The sequence below is a fragment of the Orcinus orca genome, chromosome 10 (genome assembly GCF_937001465.1).
Source record: "Orcinus orca chromosome 10, mOrcOrc1.1, whole genome shotgun sequence".
Classification (NCBI taxonomy): domain Eukaryota; kingdom Metazoa; phylum Chordata; class Mammalia; order Artiodactyla; family Delphinidae; genus Orcinus; species Orcinus orca.
The window spans coordinates 94,334,412-94,355,264 of NC_064568.1; the positions used below are offsets into that span (position 1 = coordinate 94,334,412).

The following is a 20,853-nucleotide window of genomic DNA, read 5'->3' on the forward strand; positions in this document are numbered from 1 at the left end:
TAGACAGCCAGCAGCCCTACAGCTCCTCTTGTCTTTGTCTGGGCACCTGTCACTTCCCCTCTTCGGCGTCCTCCTTCACCATCACACCCCGAACACACATACACGCACGCGCGTGCACACACCCCCAACGTGGCCTCCTGTAAACTTTGCTGTGAGAAGACAAAAACCCTTTTCTGAAGTCAATAAATAAAAGCACCCCACAAGGCTAAGTTCTAATCTCAGCTGCGTTCTCCTCTCCTAGTGCTAGGTGGGACCAGCATCTCGGGGCATCAATAGGGTAGGCCTAGGCGATTCTTCCCCACACTCAAGTTTTGAAAACCAAAAGTCTCTCTTTCTCCTAGCTCTCAATTCTTTTTTATCCTCTAATTAGAATTCTTTCTTTATACTGAGAATCTCGCTTTCCTGCTCCTTGAGTTGAGAAACACTGAAATTCAACACCCCCCCTTCTCTTCCTCCCCACCTTCCTTTAAACCTTCCTCCCTCCCCTCCCCCACCCCTCCACAAATGTGGGTTCAGTCCCATCAGGGGAAAACGTCAGACGAAATGAGAGACTCAGCAGCGCAGGCGAGACTAGGCCTGGGGTGCTGGCGCCATCCCCCAGTAGCCACCAGCATCCACCAATCTGGGACCCTGCAGTGAGTTTACACAACAGCTGGGTAACCTCTGCCCCATCCCCTCCTCGCACATCAATTCCCTCCTGTGGGTGTGGACCCTTCCTCTCCTGCACCTTCAGTAATTATGTCAGCCACACTGGTCCTCCTGAGGGCATACTTCTCACTGGGGTTAATTTTTTCCTTGCACCTTCTACAGCATGCTCCGCCAGTGTGCTCTCTCCCCCAAAAAAGTTGTTTCTGCTTTGTCTCCATTTATCCATATTGTTCTTGCCAACTTTCTCCTGAAATTTCCCCAAGCATCTCTAACTAGATGGAATCCTTGTTTACATATTAGTAAGCTATATAGTATACATTCTTCCTGTTTTTCTTCTTGAAATAGACAGAAGTGTAATGCTTCAGTAATAGCTACTCAATTTATAAAAATCATAATTTTACCTTATTAAGTTGTTATGTTCAAGAGTTACCTTAAAATGCAAAATGAGGCCTGCTGGACCTTGATTAGAGATTTCAGTTTAACTACTGGTTCCTCTTTTCATTTGAGTACCCTGAAAAAGGGGCTGGCCGACAACCCCGAAGACCTTTACCCAGGAGAGAGAAGGGTCAAAATCTGTAAGTCTAGACACCTTGGGGCACAAAAATATCATCACTGAAATCTATACAATGGAGAAAAGTGGGCTCAACTCCAGCTCCGCCTACACTCCACACTGCTTCAGCCTCTCCTCTCTCAAAAGCTGAGACTCTTAATCGGTAAAATAAAAGAATAAGCTCTGCTTTGCAGAGGTATGTGAGAATATATACATTTAGTTTACACACTTTAACATTTAAATCTGTTTTTTAGCAGGCCAGGCACTCAAAAGTGTGGTGCTTACTACCATGGAGAGAATTCCACGAAGACCTCTCACTAAGCACCCACATTCATGAAGAAGGTAAATTTGAAGGGACTGTAGCTTTCTAATGAAATACATGGTACTAAGATGTTTGCTTTGTCAGATGTGTTCCCTCTTCCTTAAAGCATACCTAGGGCTTGCCTGCTGATGGCCTTGTGGCGAAAGTCCAAAAACAATCAAAGTGTGCCAGGCCTATTACCAAGAAACTAGCATAGCAACTTTATGTTGAATAGTCACTGGAGATGTCAGGTGGCATGGATGACACACACAAGGACTACTCCTTACAGTGACACCCCAGCCCATCTGTCCCAGTCCCTGACTGTGTACATAGGCCAACAAAATCCCTTGATTCATTCCACAGGGCCCCAGATCTCTGCCCCAAGGCAGGACAGGAACAGGAGAAAATGCTAGACAGATCTGGAGTCTCTAGTCAAGGTGCTGACAACTAGGTGGACATCCTTAGGCAACCTCTGCAAAGACAGGGAAATGGAAGGACTAGGCTGGGTGGACTCTTTCATTGCTCCAGGGGTGACCTTCTACCTCCAAGCAGCCGATCGCCCCTAGAAGTGCTCGGTAGATGATGAGCCAAATCCTACGGGACGCACTGATGGTGATTCACAAAGTTCCCTAAAGGCACTGACAAATACATGCTTTCTCTCTCCAGGGGCACTTTAAACTCCTTTTGGACAGTAATCTTATCTCTTATGCCCTTTTAAAGGTTCCTGAGACTGCACAGAATGCTTAAGCATTGTAACAGGTATGCAAAATCGAGTGGGTCTGCATTGCCCTGGTTTTTCTGCGAGTCAGCTAAACTCGGACATTCAAGGGGAGGAGAGGGACCAAAACAAAATTAAATTAACTAGGACATTTATCAGGTCAAACGTTAGTCACCTTAAACAGGGAAAGGAAAGCAACATCCGATTACCTCCTTCCCTCCAGCACTGTCTCTTTTCCTCACTAGCATCAATGGAGAGAGAAATGCAAAGCAATTTTTCCAGTACCTTTTTTTCTCAAAATTAAGGCAGTCGGTTTTTTTATCCCTACAAGCTGCTTGTTGAACATTCTATATCTATACAGAAGCACTAAACAGCCTCACCATTGCACTCATTAACTTTTCTTCATATAAGAAAATATCCCCAACTGCCCCAAAGCCCCACTATTCGTGGCTTAATTTGCAAACCCCATTAGATGAAAAGTACCAGAAAATTGCCTATCCCATTTCATGCAGCACCTTTCCCATAGCACTGACACAAGCAATTAAGCTAATACGTCTGTATCCCAAGAGGAGGAAAGGGGACAAAAATCTCAACTTTTGTACATGGAATGGAATTTCCCCACTACAGAAGCAAGGTTCAGAGAGTGAGAGAAGGGAATTGCAATGCAGTTAAGTTCGCTATTTAATAATACAAGACCATAATCAACTGCAAGTCCTTGAACTTACATTATGCCTTTCTACTGGGATGCTCTTGTAATTTCAAATATGTTACCATAAAATCCTGGCCATTGGAGAGACGAGACTGGGGGGAGGAGGGGAGAGATAAAATGGACTTTAATTAAAATATGAATAATCCAAGTCCAGCTAATTCAAAGCATCTGACTCCAACACCTAGTCAGCTGGGAAACAGCAGCTGCTTCCAATTACAAGTGATTTTGAATTAACCGGTATCAGTACCTAATGAAGAAGCTGTGGATGTAGGAAATTTTCCGATTCAGCTGTGCACTCGGCCTTTTGAAAGAAAAGAAAGGAAACGACAAAGATCCAAAGGCCTGTCTATATGACCTCTTTCTAGGTCAGGACAAAGTTTTCCAGCTTGTTCTTGTCTTTGCCTCTGACCCCCAAGGGCTAGCGTTTGTGCTGCCCCTTGCACTGTGCTTCTCCATTCTTGGATCCTCAGCCCAGACACGTCTTCACAAGGGAGACCCGACAGCTCTTTCTGCTGCCTGCACACCTCCTGCTGCTCCGTGACCCAGAGGCTGTGACCTCAAGTCACAGAGCCCCAGGTAACCCAGCAAAACCCACTTTTAATCCTATCACACAAACTGGGAAGCCAGAAAGGCTCTTGCAGTCTGGTGGCCTCTCCAGAGACCATAAGTCAAAGGTCTAACCAAAACCTACTATGGCCCAGAGACTAGTACCAGCAGCCTCCTGTGGAAAGAACATTCCAGAAGGACAACCGGCGTCCAACTGCAGGTGGAGCTTTAGACCATCAGATTGTCAATAGCTTTTTAAGGGTTCCACTGATGCGATCAGGAAATGGGAAAAAATAGGAAAGGAAGGGCTTCCCTGGTGGCGCAGTGGTTGAGAGTCCGCCTGCCGACGCAGGGGACACAGGTTCGTGCCCCGGTCTGGGAGAATCCCACATGCCGCGGAGCGGCTGGGCTCGTGCACCATGGCCACTGAGCCTGCGCGTCCGGAGCCTGTGCTCCACAATGGGAGAGGCCACAACAGTGAGAGGCCTGTGTACTGCAAAAAAAAAAAAAAAAAAAAAAGGAAAGGAAGAGTGGAAACCTCTAAAATCTTCTTAGACCCTACGAAGACTAAAGATGCCAAGGATCACCATGAAGAGAAAAAAATCCAGAATCAATAGTGAAGCAACAGAATTGCTGGCTCTGGTCTACTAAATTACCCACTTTCACACATAAAGACGCAAGTTCTAAAATCTCCCTTTCCCGTCCTGGGCTGCTGTGTAATAAACCACTCTGGAAAGATGAGTACCAGACTGTGTTAAGTTACCTGAATGAAGGCAAATTAATTTGGATCTCAGATCCCAACTGGCTGCTGAACTGCCCTTTTCCCACACATTTCCTGTTTTACAAATAGCACACATTTCTTCAGAACAAAATACTAGATAACACATAGAAACCTTTAGCTTTCCTGTGAACATAAACAGAATCACAAAATTCTCTAGTTGACCAAAAAAAATGCACCAGTTTCTTCATTCACCTTTAAAGAAACATGCAAAACAGTAAGGACATCCCTGAAATTCTCATAAAATGCAAATAAATAAATATTTCAGGGCTTCCCTGGTGGCACAGTGGTTAAGAATCCGCCTGCCAATGCAGGGGACACGGGTTCGAGCCCTGGTCCGGGAAGATCCCACAAGCCGCAGAGCAACTGAGCCCGTGTGCCACAACTACTGAGCCTGCACTCTATAGCCCGCGGCCCACAACTACTGAAGCCCACGCACCTAGGGCCCGTGCTCCGCAACAAGAGAAGCCACTGCAATGAGAAGCCCGCGCACCACAACAAAGAGGAGCCCCCGATCACCGCAACTAGAGAAAGCCCGCGCGCAGCAAAGACCCAACACTGCCAAAAATAATTAAAAATTTCACGTCAAAAAATATTTTTAGGGGGCTTCCCTGGTGGCGCAGTGGTTGAGAATCTGCCTGCTAACGCAGGGGACACGGGTTCGAGCCCTGGTCTGGGAGGATCCCACATGCCAGAGAGCAACTAGACCCGTGAGCCACAACTACTGAGCCTGTGCGTCTGGAGCCTGCGCTCCGCAAAAAGAGAGGCTGCGATAGTGAGAGGCACGCGCACTGCAATGAAGAGTGGCCCCCGGGCTTCCCTGGTGGCACAGTGGTTGAGAGTCTGCCTGCCGACGCAGGGGACACGGATTCATGCTCCGGTCCACGAGGATCCCACATGCCACGGAGTGGCTGGGCCCGTGAGCCATGGCCACTGAGCCTGTGCGTCCGGAGCCTGTGCTCCGCAACGGGAGAGGCCACAACAGTGAGAGGCCCGTGTACCGCAAAAAAAAAAAAAAGAGTGGCCCCGGTCGCCACAACTAGAGAAAGCCCTCGCACAGAAACGAAGACCCAACACAGCAAAAATTAATTAATTAATTAATAAACTCCTACCCCAACATCTTAAATATATATATTTTTTTAAGATAGAGAAGAAAAAGATATAAATATTTTGAAAGAGATACAAAAGGGGGGGAAAATGAAACAGTAAGTTCTTCAGTGAGTAGTCCCACAAGAATGAAATTGATCTTTCGGAATTCAAAACCAGGGTCCTACTAATTTACATTACTGCTGAAAAAAAAATGCTTCAAAAAAAATCCTTAAAAACAATTTTTTAAAGAACACAACCATTATGTGAAGATCACTTCCTTACTTTTATAATTAAGAGCTGGTCCCAGGGGAGACACCGGTGGGGATAAATAATTGTAGAAGAAAAGATTATAAACACATCCTATTTAAAGCCTTTAATCCTTTCATTATTCAATTCAGCATATGTTTACAGAGAACTCACTATGTGTATTCAATACTGTTAGCAAATTAAAAATATTTCTTAAAAGATGACAAGTGAACATGAGTGTGGTGACCAGGAAATGCAGTTACTCTTACTATGAGGAAGCTGCAATGTTTCCAGGCAGAAGGAACTCCCCCCCCTACACACACACACACACACACACACACACACACACACACACACACACACACACACACACACACACACACACACGGAAATGGAGCAAGTAACAAATGAAGACCCACAAAATCTAGTAAACACCAACTGTGAATCGTCCAACTTCCTTCTCTGTAAATAGCGACTTACTAGGTTTTGTTTCACATACTGATAAAATAAATAAATCTTAATGTAGTATCATACCTTTTAACCTGAGCGAAAAATCATTAAAATTCTTCTTTTGGGGCTTCCCTGGTGGCGCAGTGGTTGAGAGTCTGCCTGCCAATGCAGGGGACACGGGTTCGTGCCCCGGTCCGGGAAGATCCCACATGCGGCGGAGTGGCTGGGCCCGTGAGCCATGGCTGCTGAGCCTGTGTGTCCGGAGCCTGTGCTCCGCAACGGGAGAGGCCACAACAGTGAGAGGCCCGCGTACCGCAAACAAACAAAAAAAAAATCTTAACACTTGAGAGAATGATTTTTAAGAACTACTGTGGGGGTTTGGGGGGCGGTAGGATCTGGGCTTATGAATTCAGTGACGGTGTGGCAGCAATAATAACGTAGTAAACAAAAAAAAAAGTAAAATGGCCAGACACTCAAAATTAAATGACATACACATACTATACTACTTATGACTCCCATTTTAAAGATTAAAAAAAACTGAGACACAGAGATTAAGTAAATACCAAGAGTCAGAATTGAAACCCACGGCTCGGCTGCATAACAACCAGGCAGCACTGCCCGCCCAGAAGACGACAAGCACAGCCTTCAAAGCGAAACAAGAGTAGGATTCAAACCTCCCCTGGGGATGGGGGCCGGGGAGGCCGACCCTGGACCCCTTCCCCTGCCTTGTTTCCTCAACTGCAATTTGGGGGAAAATAGCCACTTCACAGGGCTATGGTAAGGTGTGAATAGATAAAACACTGTTTCATAAAACATTTAAGTAGGTACAAACCCATAGTAGCTACCATCCAATAGAGAGCTTCTTTTTTAAAAGACATATAAGCTTTCAAGATGAGTTCTGGATAGAAACCAGCAAAACAGCAAGGGCCCTACACAGAAATCCCTGAGACTGCTCTGTGTTTACCAAATGAGACATGACAGAGTTTGGGGAAACACATAACATTATACAGACAGTGCATTATAATAACTAGTCTTTAAGGAAACACCAGGCTTCCTTCCAGAATAAAAATTAAAGAACGGTCCTCAGAAAGGAGAGCGTATAGGACATTGGGCCAAAAGAGGCTGCTGGAAGCAATGCTTATGAGGCTTTACAATCCCATAACTGTTTTTAAACATCTTTCAATTGGGGGAGAATGACGAATGTGGTCTTCAGTCCCTGCTGCTTCAGCAAGCTGGATCCCCTAAAGTGAGGCTGTTAAACTTTTTCTGGTAGAAGAGATCTGATGACAACTCCCCAGTGCACGAGAGCTGCTCTGGTTGTGACACAGACGTGAAAAAAATGAGAACCACTGCACAAACTACCCACAAAAATCAAAGCTGTCCTAAACCCTTGCGAGGACACAGGACCATCCGCTGAGAGCCTTCGAGAAATGCAGCATCTCAAACCCCACCGCAGACCTGCCGAACGAGAAGCTCCCTCGTAATAAGATCCTTGTGTGATCAGCGTGCAGCGGCCGAAAACCTCCTGGAACGTCATTTGGTCTCAATCCTGGACTCCTTCCCACATCCTTCCCCACCACGAGAGCACAAAATACGTAACTGGACAAATAACACAAAGAAGATAATAAATACTTGTAGAATTAAAGCTGAATAAAGCGAAAGCGACGTCGGGCTACAAATGTCTAGGAAGACAGAAATCAGAATGTTCCCATCATACATTACGACTTCTCAGCTAAGGAAAACTCAACTGTACGACGTTCCACTGCTTTTCCAAGTCAGAGCATAAACCCAAACCAGAGCTGAGCACCTCTACAACATATTTACTGTCAAGTCCAAAAGTACGGTTTCAAGTTCCAGGCCCCAGGACACGTCAGCCTGACAGCACTTGAAACCGTTAAGCTTCTTAAAGCACCAATTCTATACCAATGAAATGAGAGAAGATTGTCAGACTACCTAATAAATGGTTAGGATCAAATACACGAAAACACCCAAAAAAGATCCTGAGTAAATCGTTTCCTCAGTCAGAAGAAAAGAAGCGCTAGAATCTACGAAAGTACGAAACAGTGTTTTCCTTTTGTACAGAATTCCTTGTCTTTAAGCGTCTCAATGCTCTACCGACTGAGCTCGCTGGGTGTACCAATACCTTGTGTCTTTAAAAAAAAAAATTTTTTTTTATAAAAACACACACAATTACACAATTTCTGTGACTACTCAGGAATATCAGGAATCAAGCTAAGCAGTCTCCTGGCAAAACTCAATTTAAGGCCCTGTCACCAAACATTAAATGTACCTCTCTTCACCCTGTGAGGTAAATTCTCAGTTTCCTTCCTGTTGACAATCCAGGCCTGACTGGACCCTGCCTGGGCTCTGGACCCTGCCTGGGCTCCGGTCCCTGCAGTCAGCACTGCAGACACACATACAGACCGCCTGCATAACAGGGAGGGTTTCCTCCCAAAGGCGCTCGCAAATGTACACGTTTGTGAACATGTGCAAAATCTCCAAGACCAAGCAAATGACCCATCACCCCAGAAAATGCTCAGGAGTACCTCCAAAGTACACTAAAAGGTTAAAAAGCCAACGTGAGAAGGCAGTTATCAAGTCAGAAACTTCACTTTTTATAAGAAGTTTTACAGTCCAGGGGCTTGGTCTAGGGTTGGGGGTGGAAGCAGGGGTGTGACGAGACAGAGGCCACTTAAGGGTTTTCCTCCTCTAACAAGAAAGAGGCAAGCACCTAATAAAGGGGCAACAAGAGGTGACGGCTCAGCACATCTTCTGATAAACTCTAGGATGTTCTCCAAACACAGGCCAGACACGGAGGCCTCAAACTTCCCAACTGGGGGCAGCCACCCGGCACTTTCCACCTTGCCGGCCACGGGCACACGCCTGACTTGAAAAGACTTAACAAAAGAGTTATATAGCCCCAACTTCCTTGACTTTAATTAAACTTGGCTTCCACTTCTGAAAACCCCTCAAGTTTTTATTTTGTTTTGTAGCCCCACTAATGCTTTTCATTGAGAGATGCTGTGAAAAGGAGAAGCAAATTCTTTGCAGCTGCATGTGAGCATCCTGCCAACTGAAGCACAGGACGAAGCACTCCCATGTTAAAAATGTCCAACTGAGAGATTTACAAACCAGCAGGGGGGAATGGACGGAGGAAAGGAAGACGTGTGCGTGTGAAAGATCTGCAGAAAGCTCCCTTTTTTGTTTTTAAGTCCCAGGGGCCTCTGAAGGCTTGTCATGCTTCAGCGACTGTCACCCCCTCCCACTTTACCCCCTTTCTAAAGCCACCGGCCTTTCCAGACACATTCTGCACAACCACTTTTTAGCTGTTCTTTCTTTCACCCCCTTCTCCCCAGGCCTCCCCCAGCAGTCCAGCCACAACTGGATAAATGGAAAGGAGAAGAGGGAGGAAGCGACCATTTTCCTCCGACCAGAGGAAGCCCAGAGTTAAGCTGCACTCCTGGCAAGGAGACGGACAGTCCCCCTGGCAAATGAGCTTTTTTCGTTTCTATCAGCAGCAGCAAGATAACCACCGTCAACAACAATCAGAGCTCCAAGCTGACGAGCTTTTTGGTTGTGCTGCTAAAGCGCTTATGTAGGAAACCCTAGCTGTGCCCTTTCAAAAGGCTAATTCTGGTCAAATGTGTCACCCTAGAGGGTCTGGAGGTTTCGGTTGAAATTTCTGCGTCAAGGGGTAGGTCCAGAGAAGGGAAAGAGTGGCGGCACCGCCCCTCAGCACAGGGTCCAGTGAGCAGATAGTTTCATAAGCAAAGCTTTCACTTCCATCCACCAGCCATCCACCCTCTGAGTGGGGAGGAGTCCATGTCCCCCCCATTTATACCGTGGCCAGAGTATAAATGACTCACCCCCCCTCTGTCGCTCTGGGGCTAAGACACAGGAGTTCTGACCCAGCAGCATTCTGCGGGGCCATGCGAATGTGCATTCCACGGAACCACTTTCCTCATCTGAACCCTCGGGTGAATGGAGCTTATTTCCAGGGCCCCAAGTAACACGGCCACGTCCTCGGAATGTAGGTAAAACACACAGCCCTCTGGGGATCAGCATGCACACAGCCCAGCAACCTCTGATCCCATCCAGACGGATGTACGGTAACAAAGAACTGTCAGACTAACAGCCAGGAGGCCCCGTAAGGTCCTCAGTAATGAAACCAAGGTGAAATCTCCTTCCTACAGCACAGCGGACTTCTAAAGGCAGGAGAGCCAATGAAATATCCTCCCATAAAGACTTTCAACAGCAGGGGTTGAAACAACCAACCAGAAAACTCACCAGAATCGGCACACTCCATTCTGAGTATTCGAGTCCGTCCACATTTTTACTATCGTTTGAAACCTGATTCTAACAACAACGTTCAACCTGGACTGTTTCACCACTGTCGCCCTGCCAGGGAGCAGGCGTTCCCTCCTCGGCACCTGAAGCCATTTACATGCCATTTACATCAGCTGGTTAGGATTCAGCCGCTCCCTTCCCAGTCGCTGGCATCCCCAGGCCTTTTGCTTCCCCTCAAACAGATCTCTGAACCTCCACACGGGAAAAGCAAAGCCAATAAATGCTACATCTGATGCTGGTGAGCTGTTCGCCTAAGATTTTTTTTTGGATGGGTGGAGGGTGTTGAGGTCAGGAGAATGACACTCCAGGAAGCTCAGGCTCTGTGCTGAGCTCACCACCTCTCCCCACAGCCAAAGGAGAACGATTTAACTAATCATCTGCCATCCAGCAAGCTGCAATACGTCAGGATTAGTCCAAACCCTCCACCAAGCGGCTGTAAGAGAGCGACACTGATGTGCAGCATAAGGGAACACAGTTACACCAAACAGAACACCTCGCCCTCCCTCATGGAGGCATCTGCATCCCATTTTACAGTGCAGAACACTGAGGCTGGCTCTCAGATGAGGCCCAGTGATCTCCCAGGGCACTCAGCTAGTACATGGCAGGGTGGCATTTAGAGCAGTTTCCTAGGAGGCAGGCAACTGAGGTCTCCAGGAGTGGTGAGATGATGTTCACAAAGACACACACGCTCCATCAGGTTATGTACTCACAAAATTGTTTTAAAACAGACGATGCAGTACTTCCATATAAGCTAACACAAAAACACGTTTCTGCCTCATGATGTCAATAAAAGCTTGTCATTGATAAGAGACTCCTAAAGCCAAAATATACAACACACACCGCAGCCAGGAGAAACAGGTGAGGCAATGCGGTTCCTGAAGGGCAGCCAAGCACTCTGGGTGGAGAGCGAGGCCCAGGAAACTGCCGTTTCCTTCTGAGGCCCTAAGAGGTAGTTTTTTCCCCCAGGGGCAGAGTATGTGGAACTCACTGTTTGCTATTTTCCTTTTCATTACTACTGTTCCAGGGTGAGTGTCACGGTTGCTGGGAGGGGCTGCAGGAAGAAAGTGAAATATCTAGACTGATGTTTGACTTTATATGCAAGTTCACTGTAAGAGTTAAAATATGCTTGTCCAAGACCATCCTCTCCCTTCAAGAGAGCTCTTTTCAAGGGAGGACACACCAAGATCCCCAAACTCTGCTTAATCAGTTCAAATACCACATGGGATTCATCGGACCCATTTGTCCTCTTGGGCTCCAGACACTCTGTAGGGTAAAACGTAGAGACATAAAGGAATTAGGAAGAGTAGATGTGACAGTTATTTGAGATAAAGATGATCAGTACTGACCTTTAATTTGGAGACCCTGAGCCTCGTGCCATCTTTTTTATGAACATGGGAGAACACTTTGGGACCTTTCCAGCTGGGAGGAAGGAAGCACCGTTATTCATCCCCGTTGGCTAAGAGACCTGACAAGCTCCGCTTTTAAAACCTGTACAGACTGGCTACCACCAGTGCCCTCCGATTCCATGAGGCATGACTTTCAGACAGACCCCTGAGCTGAGAAGGGGACTGAAAATCAATCAGGTTAAAATGAAAGGGACGATTCTACACTAGCCCGTGACACACCATGGATGCAGGTCCCTCAAGGGACTAGACGTGCTGCCATGGCTACACCAGGTCCCTAGGGAAGGGGGTCAGCAACCACTGAGGAACCCTGCAGGGATACCCCCTAACTGGCTGGAAAGTGACCTGTCCACTGTCTCTTTCTGTAGCCAAGAAGTAGGCTTCACTTCTGTATCCACAGGGAGACTTGAGGACGATTCCCAAAGCGATATCACTTCACAAAATAAACCCCATAGAGCTGGATCTGGAACATTATTGCACAGATATCTGAAGTCCCAGCTGACAGTCCTATATCTCTTTGGAGCTAGGAGGATTATTAAGGCTTTAAAATTCAATTACAATTATGGGACTCTAAAATAACAAGAAAAACTCTAACCAAAAAAAAAAGAAGAAGAAGAAGACCGCAAACCTAAGTCTGAGATGCAGAACGAAAGGGACATGAATTCAGCACCCCTGCCTTGTCCAAGAGAGGGTCAGTCCCACAGCACAGACGGGGGCAAGCAACTGTCAAAGACAAGGGCTGGGTTGGATCCGGCCAACATTACAAGTACAACCAACTGGTCCTGTCCCTTAGTCTTGTGCTTTTAAAGGGCGGTCGATGTGCCAACTATTTTAAAGCTCCAACACACTAATTCTGTAAACAATAATGGCTACAGCCTGCACACTGCGCACTGGAATGGATTCCTCAACTTGGCCTCATCACTTATGCAGCTGATGAAACAAACACTGACAGCTTTTTTGCATTTGTAAAGGCCCCACAGCAGCTGTGGTGATCCCACCATAGAGCAATGAATTAAGCCTGAAACCCAGCTGGGTCTGAACAGAAGCCTTTTTTGCACAATACAGCAAGACTATCATTGTTAACCTAGGCATTATTGGGAAATATTCTGCATTACATTATAGGGCAGTTCTAACTCAATTCGTAAAATTAGCTCTAATAAGCAATTTTAGTAGGAGGGATGTGGCATTTGCTTTTGAAATGGCACAAGTATGTGTGTAGGTTATAGGTAACACCACACAAAGGCGGCCTGGCAGAACAGAACACAGATTTCCAGTTAAACAATGCAAAGTTTAAAATAGCAACTCCTTCTTAGATATTCACACACATATACACTCACTCACTCACACCTGCCACCTTCTGAACTGAGGTGGGTATCTTACCTTGCAAATTCTTGGTTAGTTAGCCACTACAGAGAAAACAGTGAATACATCCATCTGCCCTTTAGGTAAGGCAAACCAGTGACACAAGAGTCAATCTGGAACGGAGAGCTGTACCAGAAAAACCGGGGAGTGGTGGAAAAACGTGATTAATCTCGTTATTAATGAATTTTTTTTGACACTGAACTTGAGCAGTAGGTAATAAGATCCCCAAACGCTAACACACTAGCCTTTGGCTTCCTATCACCAGGAACCTCGAGGAAAGGCAGGGACACCCACACCAAGTCGTCACTCCCAGAGAACCAGAACCCACAATGTCCAAGTCTCCAAAGGCCTCCAGCACCCTTGGTCATGGGGCTTTTTTCCATCCCCACCATTCCAACTCTCTTCTATCGCCTCATACTTTCTACGAACACTTAAAAATGAGCCAGAAGTGCTCTACTCAAGTAGGAGACTGATCTCATCTCAACAATCTCACACCAACTTGGGAAAAATAAATCTGGGGAAAAAATCAGAAATATCCAAAGAAAACATGGCACCATCCCTCTTCCTTAAAAGAACTCCCATTTCTTAAAGGAGTTTGTTATGAGGCCCTGTTTTGATTTTTAAGCATTTTTCGTTTAGGTAAAAGGCGGCTTGGAAGGAGCAAGAAAATCAGGCGAATTTCTAGGTAGACGGTGGTTCTCTTCCCCACAGTCTTTTGCCAAAGCACGTCAACAGCGGTAACCACGACAAAGTCAAAAAACCAAAGGTAAGACAGGAAAACAGCCCCTCGGTCCTACTCTGCTACCCAGAGCGGAGCCAGGGTTTTTAAACCCCTGGCTCCTCCCAAAACTACGTGGTAAATGCTATGCAGAGATGCACCTGAAGGCCCAGAACGACAACCCAAAACACCTGAGCACCCACAAAGAGCCAATCATCCCATGATGAAATTCCAAGCCCCACCACTTTCTCACGCCTGACCAAGTGTTCAGAGCTTGCAAAGAAAAGGGGGAGGGGAAATAAGACCACTGCTGGCCACCCACAAACAGTGAAGAGTAGCAGCCAGACAGGGAGGAAAGTGAGAACCCCACCACCCCAAGGCAAGGCAGCTGCCCCCCGCAGGAGAGGGTCCCATGCAGCCCTCTGCCGCACAGAACACAGGAGGCTCTGGGACCCAGGCTAAGAGGAACAGCTTCACAGGTGAAAGAGCAGTAAATAAATATATCAGTAGTAATCACCTAGATGGGCAAGACAGTCTAGCTTGAGGTATTCCAAGAGAAGTGCAAGCAGCATCCCCACAAAAACTTGCACACAAGTGTTCGCAGAAGCATTATGTACAAGAGCCAAAAGGTGGAAACAACCCCAATAGCCATCAGCTGATGAATGGATGAGCAAAATGTGGTGTATGCCCACCCAATCGAGTATTATTGAGCCATTAAAAGGAACCGAGTCCTGATACACACTACAACATGAAGGAACCTTCAAAACACTATGCCAAGTGAAAGAAGCCAGTCACAAAAGGCCACATATTGTATGATTCCATTTACATCAAATGTACAGAATAGGCAAATTCATAGAGACAGAAAGTAGATTAGTGGTTGCCAAAGACTAGAAAAACTGGGGTGAGATGTGGAGTGACTGCCAATGGGTATAGAGTTTCTTTTTGGGGTGACGAAAAGGTTCTAAAATTGATCGCGGTGTTATTGCACAACTCCAAATATACTAAAAACCACCGAACTGTTAAGCGAGAAAAAAAAGAAAAAATCACATTCACATCCAAGATCACTCAGGGAAGACTGAGATGCCTAGGATGCCTTTCTGTCTTGAACCACCAGTAGAACGCCAAAAGAAACATAGTTGAAGAACTGCCAAAGGAACTGGAATAAGTTGGGGATATGAGAGTTTTAAAAAAGAAAGGGCTAAAAGGGGCTGACACTTTGCTAAAGATACAGCAGCCAAGGACTGCAATGTATGCCAAGAATATATATATATACACACACACACTGTAGTTAGACTGAAAAGTGTGATGAGGGGTAACTATAATCTCCCAAAAAATAAAAACTGCAACTGGAGGCTTCCTATTTCCCTGCAGCTATGTTGTGGGCTTTAATTAAGAGCATGACAGCCTACCATATTTATCCAATGTCAGTGCCTACTTAGACAAGTCCCTTAAATTCGTTTTAAAACCGTCTTTGGTTGGATTTGTAAATTGGGAAGGAAGCAGTCAGAGGAGGGACTCCAAAAGTACATTCGGTCACTTATCAGCCTTAAAAATCTTTTCACACTCATCAGGGAGGGTTCTGTGCCATTGATGGTAGGAAAAAAGCAACCATGAAGCACCACCCCAGGTCTTCCCTGGACCGTATGTAATGCCTGTCCGGAGAAACGAGCAGTTAGAACTGAGCAATGTGTTCTGTTCTTTATTGAGATGACCTCCTCCGTGTACAAGTGGAGTAAAAGGACTCCTCTTACAATAGGTACCATTAAGGTCTTCATTTGTATTAAACTGTAAGCAAACAATGTTCAGCTGTAAAAGCTTTTGCAAATCAAAGATTATGGCCTGGGACTTCCCTGGTGGCGCAATGGTTAAGGACCCGCCTGCCAATGCAGGGGACACGGGTTCGAGCCCTGGTCCGGGGAGATCCCACATGCCGCGGAGCAACTAAGCTGATGCGCTACAACTACTGAAGCCTGCGCTCGAGAGCCCGTGCTCCCCAACAAGAGAAGTCACCACAGTGAGAAGCCGGCACACCACAACGAACAGTAGCCCCCGCTCACGGCAACTAGAGAAAGCACACGTGCAGCAATGAAGAGGCAACGCAGCCAAAGATAAATAAATAAATAAATTTATTTTTTTAAAAAGAAAAAGATAATGAATGGTCTTCCTTGGTAAACTAACTGTTCTTTTTTTTGCGGTACACGGGCCTCTCACTGTTGTGGCCTCTCCTGCTGCGGAGCACAGGCTCCGGACGTGCAGGCTCAGCGGCCATGGCTCACGGGCCCAGCCGCTCCGCGGCATGTGGGATCTTCCCGGACTGGGGCACGAACCCGTGTCCCCTGCATCGGCAGGCGGACTCTCAACCACTGCGCCACCAGGGAAGCCCCTAACTGTTCTTTATAATCATCATTATTTATATTCCCAAGAGGCTTTGCCTACTGCTCCAAAAAATTCTGGAAGGAAATAACATGACAACTTCGGCAAGTCTCACGTTAGATGCAAAGGAAAAAGGCTAGTAGTTCCAGAGTAAAACTGTGTTTCATTGGGGCCGTGTCAGCATTGGGGTAGCAGCTCCATGTAATTGGAGCAGGGAGCAGAATTAGAAGAAAAGAAAAAAAGCCACTTTTCAGCTTCAGATATTTCCAAGTCAGACCCGTCATCTTCCTGACCTCCCAGTGCTTCCTAGCTTACCAGAGCCAGAAGAAAACCCATTTTTATAGCATCATTAGAGTTCTGATTTATCACGAGTACAAAAGAGTGTGCTTCTCAGGGCTCTGCAAGTCTATATTTGTATCAGGAGTTTCTGCAGGACTAAATGATGGTGTTTATATTGAGCTGGGGTGGGGGGCAGTCCAGGAGAAAGAAACCAGTACTCCCCAACCTTTTCCACCAGGAGACTAGGCCTGTGGCTCAGATATGCCCAGAGCCCAGAGCCTGGGACAATCAGGCAAGTCAAATGGGTTCTTCACTTAAGGAGATTTCCTTTCACTCTGTCAGCCACCTTTCAGATTCCAGCAAAGTTTAAACCACAATGGTTTGGAATCCTAACAGCAGTTTTGAGGATTATGGTACAGAATGAGTATTTGCAAACATTTTTAAAAACACAGAATGCTGGACCATGCAGTCACATGTACCAATCGCTTCCCCCAAAGAAGTTCATTTATTAAATCCAGACCCTCCCTGACCCCCTGCATGGTGGAAAAAGGTAGTATTAAACTGCATTGGCATTTAAATAGAAATCTGATCTCTGCCATTCAAGGATGTGATCACCACTGGGGATTACTTTCATGCATCTTTAGAATTCTTCCACATTAAAAGTTCTCTCAGGGTGTCAATACCAATATTACTTAACAAACCTTGCCTTTAACTAAAGTTTTAGGTCAAGATTTTAGAGCTAAAACAAAAGGCTACTCAGCCCAAACACTGGTGGGTTGAGGACAAGTGTTCGCTGCCCGTATTTTAATGTGGTTGTCACTTTGGGGATTTAGAAAGTGAACTTCAAGTCAGATCAAAGCAAAAACTGTTTGCTCCCAGGATGACTGCTCATTATGGCCTTAAATCCTTTTTGGAATAAGGTGTGATGTATATAAGTAAATATATCAAATAAACCCCCCTCAAAAAATTGTAACCAACTACAAGTCCCAGTGAAAAGGCTGCAGAGCGAATGGAATCGAATGTCAGACAAAAACCACACCACAAGAATCAGGCTTACTAGTGAGACTGTTTCCCCGTCCCCTGCTAAACCCTCCTAAATGCACGGGAATGAGCTCTTTACAGAGCAATGCCAAGTGTTTTTGTCATTTTCAAACGATTAAGAAACCAGGTTGACTGCCCGTTTGGCACCTATCAAAGGTGGTAGCCTCGGCCACTCGGGATCATCAGTTTGGAAAGGAGTCACGTGGCATGTGTCAAGTACCCGGTCCTGGTGGCAGGGAGCTACTGCAGGTGGAAGCCATGTGCTACCAATTTAACTGGGACTCCAGCCCACGGATCCTCGCCATCACATCGACTCTTTCATCCCCCAACATCAAGACGTTATCACAAGCTGAAAACGGAACGCACAGCGTTTTCATGCTCTGGGCAACAGAAGAATGGAAAAGGGGGCAATTTAGGTAAAACCAATAAACATTTAAGTCCTACCTCATTTCTAAATGGACATCTTGGGCTTCCCTGGTGGCGCAGTGGTTAAGAATCCGCCTGCTAATGCAGGGGACACGGGTTCGAGCCCTGGTCCAGGAAGATCCCACATGCCGCGGAGCAACTAAGTCTGTGTGCCACAACTACTGAGCCTGCGCTCTAGAGCTGGTGAGCCACAACTACTGACCCCACGTGCCACAACTACTGAGTCTGCACTCTAGAGCCCGTACTCTGCAACGAGAAGCCACTGCAATGAGAAGCCCGTGCACCACAACGAAGACCCAATGCAGCCAAAAATAAAAATAAATTAAAATTAAAAAAAAAAATAAAGACATCTTTACTGAAGAATGAAAACGAAGGTGAAGAAGTTTATCCAAAAGTACTCTTAAATGCCAAAAAGTAATGCTGCTTCTTAGCAGTTCTGGGATATCACCTCATTCTCACATGGGGGGAGGGAGGATGATAAAAAGCCATCATCAGAACAATCAAAAAGTGTGTCTGATATAAAGATCACACTGCATTTCACCTTAAGTTTGGAAGAAAAAGCATCTATATTATTTTCAGTTCTATCCTCTTCCTCAGACAACCCAGATAGGCTGTAATCAGCAAGGATGACCCAGAAACATCGTGTTCCCTCTTCAACCTTGAGGCTGGAGAATTACAGCCACAAAGACCTGCGGGACCTAAAATAAGAATAATCTGGTCTAGATAGTTACAGTTTATAAAGCACTTCACATGTTAAAGTACGATTCTGCCTCCCCCAAAATGACCTTCAGGGGCCAATACATGAAAGTCTAAGTCTCCCCATTTTATGCATGAAGAAACTGAGACTGAGGGGAAGTGATTTACCCAAGGTCACCGGCTCTCTTCCCACAGGGTTTGGCATCTCTGCTGTCAACTGAACTGTAAATTCTCTGAAGACAAAGACAATGTCATATTTTCTAACCCCTAACAGAGTCAGAGAATACGTCAGCTGTATGTGACTGAACAGTCTTCCAAGCCAGAGCCCAATGGGACCTTTGTCACCATACAACACCCACCTCACAACCAAGGCTGAAATCACTTGCGAAAAGAATGGGATTCTGGGGTCATTTTAAAGTTACGTCACGTCCTCACAAAAAAAGCATTTCATAAACATGAAATATGTAATTGTACAATTCCACAGACGCTTCTTCCTTTACTGCTACAGTCATCCTGACTAAATAACACATTGTGTTCTCAGAGCAATTTTGTTTTACAAAGTGCTTTCCCGTATCTTATCTCATTTAGTTCTAATGCCCTGAGAGAGGACAAGGAAAGAAAATAGAAACTTAAATAAAACCCACCTGACATCTTTACTACTTATTACAAGTGCCTGTATTGGTTTTTAAAAGCCAACAGACAAACCCGCTGGCACTACCTGGGGGACTGTAAATTAGTACAGTCTCTCTCCCAGAAAACAACGTAAAAGGGATCTGAATTGTAAACACACGTAACACTAAGTGGTAGTTCCACACTGAGGAGTTTGGAATTAAGTGCAAAAAGATACAGGAAAAGCATACTGCACACACCACTGTGGACGACAGCCCCCGTACTGTGAAAAGACCATCAAGAACAGGCAGGTCGGGCTTCCCTGGTGGCGCAGTGGTTGAGAGTCCGCCTGCCGATGCAGGGGACGCGGGTTCGTGCCCCAGTCCGGGAGGATCCCACATGCCACGGAGCGGCTGGGCCCGTGAGCCATGGCCGCTGAGCCTGCGCGTCCGGAGCCTGTGCTCCGCAGTGGGAGAGGCCACAGCAGTGAGAGGCCCGCGTACCGCAAAAACTTTTAAAAAAAAAGAACAGACGGGTCAAGAAAACTGTGGTATAGATTGACCGAGTGCCCAGCAGCTATTAAAAATAATGATGCAGAATCATATTTTGATAATTGAAATGAGATATAAATGCAAAGAGCACGGAATAGAACATCTCTTAGAGGAGTATGAGCCCACATAGGTAAAACGACATTATCTACAAGTGCAGGAGCACCCCGTAGGTAACTGCAGTGGACTTTACCTTTGTGTTGCTGTTGGAGTTGAATGATTTCTTATAAGGCAAAAAGAATCGTTTTCAAAGGGGGACAAACCCTATTGGCCCAATTAGATATGGGGATTACATGTAGATTTTATTTTCCCATGAAAATCAATCAATAACTGCAGTTACCATGGATAACTGAGGATCCATCTGGCAGGAGGAAGCATCTCTGAAGGCCGGTCCAAAGGCATTACCCCAGCTGGCCTTCCACTGTATCAGGGGCTGGGTTTCATGCCCCGGCTGTCACTGATAAAACGTGCAACCTTTGTTATTAGACACCTCAGGTTTTCTCAGCTGTGAAATTCTGATTAATGAAGCTCACCTTTTTCCACTAGACCCTTACCAATTCCCTCCCACTAGTGGGTATTATTTGAAATACTCCAAAAACTTCAAGTCGACAAATATTTCCTAAACTGTGTGATGACAGAAAATTCAGCCTCTAATCGTGTGGGGTTAATAGGGTGAGACACATGTAAACACTAATTCCAGCACCTAGAGGTACGTGTGAGGAGTCGGGCCCACAGAAAAGGGGTGTGGCTCTGCCTGACTGGGGAAGAGGGTGGCAGGCTGCCCAGTCAGGCCTCAGCGTGGTCAAGGTGGGTTCCACAGGCAATCCGTCCCCTGAGCAACTTGAGCAACCAAGATGTGCAAAGGCCAAGAGGCTGGCTCAGCTGCAGTGGAACGGGTGGCCAGAAGCTCAAGGTAGAGCAAGGGCTTTTTATGCTGTGCTGAAGACAAACGTAGCTTAGAATGGATCCACTGAAGGTTCATGGTCAGAGTTTCAAGTTCAAGGATTACTGCTCCG

At 46.1% G+C, this 20,853-nt stretch overlaps 1 protein-coding gene across 10 annotated transcripts in view; it reads right to left on the reverse strand.

Annotated features, from left to right (window-relative positions):
• JARID2 (jumonji and AT-rich interaction domain containing 2) overlaps nucleotides 1-20,853 on the reverse strand; it is a 242,564-nt gene that overhangs the window by 211,069 nt on the left and 10,642 nt on the right. Inside the window, exons 2-3 of one of the 10 annotated variants that reach the window (XM_033434862.2) lie at nucleotides 11,563-11,645; nucleotides 11,371-11,433 (exon numbers count right to left, since the gene is read on the reverse strand). The exons of the other annotated variants lie outside the window; for them this stretch is intronic. The gene's annotated coding sequence lies outside the window, so the exon portion shown is untranslated. The remainder of the gene's footprint in view (nucleotides 1-11,370; nucleotides 11,434-11,562; nucleotides 11,646-20,853) is intronic. 10 annotated transcript variants of the gene reach the window in all.